Source organism: Psittacula echo (genome assembly GCF_963264785.1).
Source record: "Psittacula echo genome assembly, chromosome: 1".
Taxonomy (NCBI): domain Eukaryota; kingdom Metazoa; phylum Chordata; class Aves; order Psittaciformes; family Psittacidae; genus Psittacula; species Psittacula echo.
Genome location: NC_137735.1, coordinates 106,115,793 through 106,126,437, shown reverse-complemented (window position 1 = coordinate 106,126,437; position 10,645 = coordinate 106,115,793).

Below are 10,645 nucleotides of genomic sequence, written 5' to 3'. Positions count from 1 at the left end.
TCCTATACTCTTGGTCAAGCACAAACTCCATTCCTGATCTACCAAGGAAGAGAAAACGGGAGGAAAAAGCATAAGCAGGTGCAGCATTTGTTATACCACAAGCAAAAAAGCCCGTATTTCCCTCCCTAGTTGTACATATATGGTGGGAGCCTACTTCTGTAAGTGATTTCATCTTGTAAAACTGATGCCTTGTTGACAAGATGATCACCACCCTTGAAGAGAAGGAAGCTGCACCCAAAGCACCAATTCAGATGTTCTAGACAGAAGTCTAGCCTTCCATCCAAGACAAATAAGAGCTTAATCTGCACTACTTTTACTGTGGTTTATTAGCCTGCAATATTTGGAGAGGACTTGCTTTATGATTTAAAATGAACAGGTTGAGTGGGCCTTACTTAACCAATATCTTTGTGGTAAAATTCAAACTTGCCTTGGCAGGCAAAGAGCGGGAGGGAAAGCACTTAAGATTCCACAATGGCAGAAGAAAATCTCATCATGCAACTGCATTCTTCCACTGCACCCAGGCAGATGCAGATCAGCATTGCTCTCTGATGTCCTAAGTAAGGATACAGAAGCTTTTATCCTCAGTCTGCATGGCAGTGTTCTTTAAAGATGACATGACTACTTCAGAGCACTTATGCAAAAGAACCAAGAAAATACATTTACACTGCATTTCTTAGGCTGAGAAAATGACAGTCAGATAGAAAGAAGATACTGTCAAGACTAGTTTCCAAAGTGAGCTTCTACATGGAAAAAATACAAAGAACACCAAAGGGTTTCAGTTGTGTGTGTGTGGTTTTTTGGTTTTGCTTTGCTTAAAGAAAAATAATATAACTAAAATTGTCCTCATAATTATTCTCTTGCAGGCTTTGCTCCCTAAACAAGACGGGCTCATCCCATGCCTGGGGGTCAAAATCTGAAACAGAGGTTGGACGGTAAACAAAACCAAAATAGGCTTTCCAAATATTATTGCCCTTTTAATAAAAAGGGCAGAGAAAAAATCAGCTAAAATTTTTTATCTTTACTAGAGTATAACAATTTATCCCCAATTACCCCATAATTACTTCCATTTTCATTTTTTATTGTCCACTATTCTTTCAATCCTTTCAAATGCAGTGATCTAAAGTACACATGAAAAAATGGATGTGTATCTATTAACATTTTTTTCTAAATGTTGCTTTCTACTGTAAAGATTATTTTATAAAGCAGAATGTTATTTTGCTTATTTAAACAGATAACGGGTAAGCATATTTCCTCATTCTACATTGTACACCATTGCCAGGAGTTTTGCATCTTCCTGAAGAGCGAAGGTGAAGGCAGCAGCATTTTTGACAGGCTCCAAGGAATCTCTTTTCTAGTTTCCAGCAAAGGCCTTCAGAAAAGCTATTCTGTGAGCAGCTAGGCTGCAGCTCAAGCTGAGTAGCAATTGAAATCAGTGGTGGAGGTCAGGGTATTTTCACACACATGAAATTTTCTCATGTTTGGTTTGGGTGATATTCACCTATTTTTCCTGAACACTGGAAAGGATTTTTTGTTCTTTTTTCATTTGACACTACACAATTGGCTTATATGTCTGTGAGCAAGAGCAGATAGTTAACATAAAACACATGCCCTCTGGGATTAAATAGGGCTTAAAGGTATTGAAGTGCAAGCCTAAGACTTTGGAGTTACAAATCAACATAGCTGTCCAGACATAATGCTTTCAGTATGAACTTAAAGCAAGTGGCATCATGATAGCAGGCAACATGGCAGGTTGTACGTGGATGCTGCCTGAAAAACCAAGTGGAAAGTTCCTCTAGGTTGCCCTACAGTAATATCAGCACCACTGATATTGATTGAAAGAGTTGAACCAGAGCTGCAGCACATTAAGTCAACTTGAATATCCACATATTGGTTAACCCACTAAACATCCATGGTCAGATTCACAGCACTGTCGGGGGATTGATCGTATCAGTGCAGCATTCATTTTGCATTTCTCATGGTGACAAAGCGTAGAGCAGAATGTCTTGGAAGGCAAGAGGACACATCACCATTCCTGTCACAAGAAACTTTGATACAAGTTCACTTGCATTTAAACTACTTCCCAGGTGTAACCAACCATCTGGAAATGCCAAGATTTACTTACTCAAACTGATCAGCTGGTAAACATATTATAATCATCACCCAAACAGCCCCATCCTTCCATATATAGTACCATGCCCACACAGCTGAAATGCAGGTTTCCATCCCACACATTTGTTCTCCTGTAACACTACCTTAGCTACAGGGCCTCAAGTCTTTGGAGACAATTTCGCATTACCTTATGCACCTGGGGCTCCCAGTGACTTCAGTGTGCTCCTTCCTGTTGAAGGAATGGATGAATGTTGCCTGTAAACACTGCTAATTACTGAGAACTAGAGCTGGTCAAGAAGTGGCACATGCTACGATGTAAGAAAGAAGCCAAAAAAAATTCCACTTTCTTTGAAGGTTTGCCAGCAAAGCTTGAAAATCTAAAGCATCCCACTTCATTCTTCTTCACTTTATCACTGGCTCCCAATAAGAAAGACAGAGAAAGAAAAGAAAGGAAAGGGAAAGATTTAATGGGGCGGGGAAAGAATCCCTTTGTCTACTCCATTGATCTTCCAAACTAAAGTAACTGAGGTGGTATTCCTAACACCACAGCTCATCATAACTTAGTGATTTCCAACCTGTGGTCCACAGACAGTGTCAGCAGCATGTGGCTGGTCAATGGGACCAGAGTGTTTTTTAACCAAAGGTGCACAATGGTCTGGAAGGACGTTGTGGCCTGACAGTAGTCTGTGGTTCACTGGACTTGAGAGCCACAGCCTCACCTTCTGCTGCTGTCTGACCACTCCACAGCTTGTATAACTCAACCTCAGAAACAGCTGTTATACTCAGGTTCAGCTGAAGAATATCAGGGAGAACTTTATTTCACTTCACTTCCATACGTATTTCTTTAAGCAGATGCTAAAGGTCAATTATGTTTTATACTACACATGCATGTTTTTATTTCCCTCCTATAAAGATCCCCCTGATGTAATGTCTGTATTCTGCTCTTTGGGCTTTTCAGATACTTCAAAACAGTCCTTGTTTTACAGATTTTTATTCTTATTATTGCCATTTTGCCTGACTTTAAGTTCACTCAATTTCCAGTTGGAATGATCCAAAGCATAAGCAATTAAAGGAGATTATTCCAGGTGTTAACATCATTGAAAAATTACAAAAAAACCCCAAACCAAAACAACAGAGAAAAGTTTCTGCTTGCTAGTTACACAACTGAGCAGTGAGAGCATAGAGAGCACATCCAGAGCACAAGTGGGCTAAGATGCTCACATAATACATATTTTATACGAATTTTCCCTCTCTCTTAAATGAAGATCCCTGACAAGATAAAGAGGGACAGAGCAGGGAAAGAGCATCCATACAATAAGAACCCACCTAGTATACTTCCATACAAAATGGTCCTCCATTTACTTTGCTCACAAGAGATTTGAAAGCTGAATTCATGGAGAACAACTGTTTCAATGAATCTTGCTTCTCTTCCCTTAATCATTACTTCATAAGATGCTACCTACGCCTGTTAACATTGGAGAAGGACTAAATACTAAGACTTTACCAGAAATTGTGTTTAAAATATAAACAGGATTGTTTTGGTTTGAGCTGTCCCCCCAAACTTGAACATGACTATTTCCTCTCCTACTTTCGCAGAACCCAAGATTCATTGCTTATTTCATAAAGTAAGTTCTTTTAAAATGTAAGCAGGCAGCTTTAGTAAGAGAAATTTTCTTCAGGCACAACAGAACTTTTGATTTACAGAAGTGAAATATGGCAAGTTAGTCATGGAGAATATTGACTCACCTCTCAACCGGAGTTTTCTACCACTTTTTTGAGCTAAGCAAGCATAAATAAAATCAACAAAACCTAGTGACAAAGATGTACATTGATGACACCAGAACCGAAGCTTGACAGTCAGAATTCACTGGGATGCACTCAACTGCTTTCTGAGACACGCCATTACTAGATCTGAACTATAAGATGACCTTACTTGGTAAGTCTCACCAAGGATATTTGCTACACAAATATCTGTTATTCAAAAGCCATTACTCCACTAACTAGGAATGTGTTTAAACGGCTGTTACATATTCTTAACAGCCATGTCTTTCATTGCTGTATGATTGCTTAGTGTACCAGAGAGAAGCTCACATGCAGAACACAGAATTCCCTCATAGTTCCAGATTTTAGAGCTTGTTAAACTATACTTTTAATTATTGTTAAACAGACTTCATCCACCATATTCAGATTCTACATTTTGTAAAAACAGGTACTCCCATTAAATCCTTACCTTGTGATTGAATTTGTTCTCCTTTCCTACTCTGCCAAACACTAAGTACCATGATATGAAAGAATCCAGAAAACAACAAACTGCCTTTAAACAATGCAGTACAATGCTTTTGTCCGTGGAGCTACTAATATAAGCTTTCCTCTTCATACAGGACTCAGCATGCTAAAAATTAGTGACATTTTAAGTGGAACAATTCTTTAATCATCAGGCTGATATTTGGCTGGTGTTCTGGTTACCTCCCTTATAAGGCACCAGTAAGAGGGAAGGGCTGAGAACACATTTTACAACTATTCACTGCAAAAAAAATAATTAAAACAAGTTTTAAGAAATGTTCGTGATAAACACTTGCAATACACACAGGAAGACAAAAGGAGTCTGATGCCATTGGACTAAGGTCTGCTATTTCATAGAATCACAGAATGGCTTGGGTTGGCAGCGGCCTTAAAGATCATCCAGTTCCAACCCCCTGCCACATGCAGGGACACCTTCCACTAGACCAGATTACTCAAAGCCCCATCCAACCTGGCCTTGAACACTGTCAGGGATGGGGCAGCCACAGCTTCTCTGGGCAGCCTGTGTCAGTGTCTCATTACCCCCCATAGTGAAGAATTTCTTCCTAACGTCTAACCTAAATATACCCTCATTCAGTTTAAAGCCATTCCCTCTTGTCTTATCACTGCATGCCCTTGTAAGAAGTCCCTCTCCAGCATTCTTGTAGGGCCTCTTTAGGTACTGGAAGACTGTTACAAGGTCTCCCAGAGCCTTTTCTTCTCCTGGCTGAATAAGCCCAACTTTCTCAGCCTGTCTCCATCGGAGAGGTGTTCCAGTTCTCTGACCATCTACCTGGCTGATCTGGAAAACGAAAATTTTTCCTGAAAGGAAAGACTTTCCTCAGTTTTCATGGGAAGAAGTGGAACACAAGCCTGTGAGCTGCTCCTGCCTTCTCCACATTTTGGTTCAGACCTAGCTAATCAGCTAAAGAGGTAGTTCTGCACTAGGAAATAAGGGAGATACTGGGCCACGCTGTGTCCTGTCACCCTCTCTTCTGTGCTCAGTTGTGACACATGGAAAACCAAGATGGCTAATCATAAGTTCAGCTTCAGATAGTGATAAGGGAATTCTGTGGCTAGATAATCTGCATCTTGGCTGGCCTGTACAAAACAGCTCTCCTGAGACAATGAAATATTGCTTGGAATTTAGCTATCAGTTCAGCTATAAGTAATTTCTTTTTTTACTAGTGCACTCATAACAACACTGACGTTTCTACGAAGTGAGGCTATAGCTGTTCTGGTGTTACATGGCAGTTAAGCCAGGCTCTCTCAATACGGGATTCAGCTGTACTCATTCTGTAAAAAACAGTGATTTGTGGGAAAGGCCCACTTTGTCAAGCCATCCCCCACAGGTGACTGATTGGTAGTAGTGCCAGCAAACTCAGGGTTTGAATACACAGCAGAAGCAAACACTGTCCCTGGAAAACCCTTTTCTCACAAAGCAGACTCAGAGTCTCCTAACTGGCAGCAGTCTAGCAGGAAGAGGACATAGCTGTCCTCTGGGCGGATTCTCAGTGATGCTGACAGAAGTTCATGATAGAGCACAAGTGTGCTAGACAGGTTGTCTTACTCTCTGTTGCATCAGGGACAGGGAGATGGAGCCTAACCAGGTACAATCAGCAATGTCCCCTAAGCACACACAACTCTCCACTCATAGCAAGTAGCTTCCTTTTGCTGTCTGCATTCCTCTTAGCAGTACAGTTAGTCACGTGCCTTTCTGAAGTTATGACTTCCACTCTTTCCCCTCCTAATTTAAACTCCTCTGTACAGAAGCTGACTGTATTTGTAACTCCTATGGCTTGGCACAGCGTAGTATATCTTCATTTTAGTAGCATCCAACTAAGCACAACTGTCTTTCTTATAAACATTATTCTACTACAGTGGCTCATAAGCAGGACCAGAAAGACATACTTGGTTTAGGGCAAGGTATCCACTTGACTGAAGATTTCTAATTGTTTGCCTGGGAAGTGGTTTGCTTGGTTTTGTTTTACTACAAGGAGATTTAATTGCTAAAATTTCTTGGCACGTTTTATAGATGCAATACCAGTGCCTCACTTAATGTGACATTACACACAGTACTCTCAGAGAATTGTAAACTGCTACCTTTATTACATACTAGAAGGAGGCCTTGCAACCTTTCCTCTATTCAAAGATAACAAAAAGGTTTTTTGTTTCCACTTCTGTGGAAGGAAATGTAACAAGTTCCAGTAAGCCAAGACCTTTGCTAAGTTTGCAGTTCCTCTACAGCATGCCAGTGATCACTGGTTCAAACTTTGGAACATTAGAGTTATAGCTAAATCTAAATTGCAATACAATAAACACTCTTCTTCTAAACACAGTTCCTCTCCTCATATAGATTTAACTCATTCCCTTAGTTCCTCCCTCCCATTCATTCTGCCACCTACGATAAACAAAACCTCTTTGTGCAACCTGTTCACATCAACTATTACTTAACATTGTCTGTTCCTTACTAATAAAATGTGAATGTTGTCTCTCCTTTTTATTACTTCAGAAGATTCTTACTCTTGTGAAGTCCCATAAACCCAGTCCACAATTTTAATCAACCATTGATCCTCTTTACTAGTAAAAATGTAGAATTTTATTTATTTACATATATTTATACAGAATTTTGTTTAAAATATTTAAATATAACTTAAAAATATGTATTTCCTATGACAATTAAAATTTATTACATTAGAATTAGTTTATTAGATTAGAATTCTAGGTATCTCCTTCATATTCTATTCAGTTGCAAGTCTCAAACTCATATGTCAGCTGACAAATTGCAAGTTTGTAGGTATAATATTAAAGACATACATCACAAACTAAGTTCCGAATCTACAGTTCAAACCATAATGCAAAATCAGATAACCCTATATTTGAAGCAAGATTAATATTCTTTCTTGATCTACTGTTTTGCTTTGCTTTAAGTTCTATCAAGTAGTGAGATATTAATGCAATGCTCACAAAATTATCAGATTTCACACGTAAAAGACAGTATTAACTATGATAACTGCCTATTATAATGCTTCCCATGTTGATAAAATTATTTATGACAAGGAAAATAAGTTTTTTCTGATAAATTCATTCCCTCCTCTCAGTCCCAGTGTTGTCCCATTCTATTGTTTCCTCATGCAGATGCAGGAGCTGTAGGACTGCCAAAAGTTATTCTGTAGTTTTAGACTACAGAGCATCAGGATCTTTCATACCAATGAAATGATCTTCTCTTTGTCATTTGGCATCAAACAACTTCTGATCCTTCAAGAAAAGATCCCCCCACCTTAAATACAGTTCACCACCATATAGATCCAACACCATGCTCTAAATAACTCCTCCCTAAGTTCATACCCCAAAACATTAGACTGGGTTACCCTTGGTGTTACTCTTTTTTTGCAAAACAAAAGATGTTGTTTAGTCACCAGACTTCGAAAAATCCTGCATCAACCCATCCCAAAGAATTAGCTGTCAAAGAATTAGCTGTCAGTTATTTATCAAACCCACATTTTCATGCTACGGTAACGCAATTACTACTGATGGCAGGTCTGCTCTAACTGCAGCTATATGCTGAAATGAGCTACGAACAAGAGAAGATAAAATGATTTTGTAGACAATAGTATGTTTGATTTATGTCAACTGTCATTACCCTAAGACACATAAAGCCTCTTTCAGGGGGACTAAAAGCAAACCATTTACCATATACAGCTTAGTAAGTAGTCTTTGTGTTGATGAATGCTGTATTCAGAGAAGTAATTCTTTTCATTGTAATTTACGTGTCTTTCCTGCATCTCCTAGAATAAAAATATCAAAGTTTAGCAATTGACTTTACATTTTAACTAACCCTTGGCTAAAACTTGGTGGGAAGAACATTTTTATTAGAATAAACATGGATTGAGTGAAAACTGAATTTACAGGGAGAAGATAAGCTTTAAAACCAAGACAAACCCATTGCCTAGGCAGATAAGAGTGGACAAAACCAGTGCTCCTCAAACTGTGACTAAGCTCCTTGTGGTCGCTAAAGGATTCAAGAAGGATCCCAAAGTACAGCAGGTAACTTATTAAGAACCTCTACCCACCACTCGAGCTTCAGGGGCATAAAGATAGATGAGCTAAAAGGAGGCTATACAGAAGTCCTGAGAGACAACAGTTAGGCAAACTTCCCCATGTGCAAGAGAAGCTATGCATACACTGAACTCCATTCAGCATGCCACTCAATGTCATTCCAACCAGTACATCAGGGACTCCACTTAGCACAGGATCAGACTCTCAGAGGTCAGCACCACAAGGTTTGCACAAGCAAGTCCACACTGGATTATCTGACAGAAATCCAAAGCTTCTGTTCTCCTGGGAACATAACCTCATTGCGTTCCAAGAGAATAAGGGCCTTGTCCAACTCCACTGCAAGTTAATGATAGGGTGTGAGTTTGTTGTTTGCTTCTTTTTAAGAAAGACTAACTTTCTGCAAAAAAAAAAAAAAAAGAAAAAAAAAGAAAAAAAAAAAGGCAAAATGAAATAAAGCATGGTACCTGTCCACTGTAAATATGTACTTCTGAATTCTGTGTAGCTAGTGGTTTGGGAGTTTATTTTCTCCTGAAATGTTTGAGAAATAATTTTATAATTTTTTAAAGCTCTGTTAACCAATAATATTTGAACTGAACATATACTACACTGTGTACAATGCGAAAAGCACCCGAGTCCCAGTTTCAGAGAACTATGTAAATTTTACTTTTATAATTCAAGACACCTTTTAACAAAGGCAGGAAAACATGCCTACAAATAGCATAGAAGATGAAATTGCATCAATTCTATTAGATACAGTAGCAGATTTCTCATATGCAGCAAGTGTGGCCACTGCTTATCACCTCTCAGAATAGTAGCATATGAACTAGTACTGCAGTTAACGGCTCACAGTAAAAGTAAGACTGATACTGTTTCATCCCCAAGATTTTCAGCAGCTTTTAGGATTTCTGTTTATGTCCAGGCACCTTTTATGGAACACGCCCAACCATTTAGTGAGATTTATTAGAGTTATACACACTCACAAACAAGATCCCTTTACTTCAAGTGACTTCAGGAAAACTGTAATCAAAAGACTGAATTGGCATACCTGACAAATCCCAGCATCTGTGGACTCCAAAATAAATTTCATGCCTCTTCAGCAAAAAGCAAGTAAAAGCAAAACAACATTAATATATCCCACCAAATATCCTACAGGAAACTTTTTTTAAGTCAAACTTCAGCACTGCTTTTTATTCAGAGGCTACATTAAGGGCTCATTTATTCCTATTCCGTATTTCACACCAAGAAATCCGGTAAGCAATATCAGCGGTGGCATGCCTGTGTCTGCTATTCTAACCCAAGACATTTCAAACTAATTAAAACCAACAAAACAAAACTACAAACAATAAACAAAAAACAAACAAGAGACATAGTTCTTCCACTTAACTTTTATCTTAGTCATTGCAAATTGCCTAAAGATACAGAACACGAACTGGGCTGTGAAATTACGGGCCCAATCCCAAACTCCTTTAGCTCAGGACAAAAGCAGGTTTTGGATTTGTGCATCTGAGAGCGGCGACTTGTGAGTTCCTGAGGGCTTTTTGGCTGGGTATTTTGTTGTTGTTGGGCTTTGGTTTTTTTGTTCTGTGTTGTTTGTTTGTTAAACAGACTTTTCAAGCGCAAGCGGGCAAGACACCCAAAAGCCACGCTACCTACCGCGGGTACACCCCACCTCGCCTCACCTCAGGATGGCCAGCCGCGCCTGAGCTTGACCCTCGCAGCACACAGCACGGCGCTCACACTAGCCTGGCTTCACTTCCCAACCCATCAAGCTCGCCTCTGGCACCGGCACCACCCCGGGGGCACCGGCGGCCCCTCAGCCCGCCGCGCCCAGCCGCCGAGCTGCCTGCGGGCGCAACTGTCGCCCCCTCCATCTCCCCGGGGGGGATGGAGCGGCGGCCGTGGCTGGGTAACCCCAGCGCCTGCCTGGCTGGCGGCATCCAATCCAGGGAGACGGACCACGAAAGTCAGGCAACTTGTGCCGGTGGCAGAAGGCGGCAGCCCCCGCTCGCCCGCCAGGGGCAGGGGGAGAAATCATCTGAGGGGCAGCGCGCCGGAGGCAGGCGGGCAACCCGGCTCGGTGGCTCCCCAGCCGAGACCCACCCCCGATCCTCCCACCTCCTTCCCGGGCTGAGCGGCAGACGGGGCTGAGGCTGTCCTCCCTCAGGATCTACGGCGATGGCTGTTCCTGCTGCCTCAC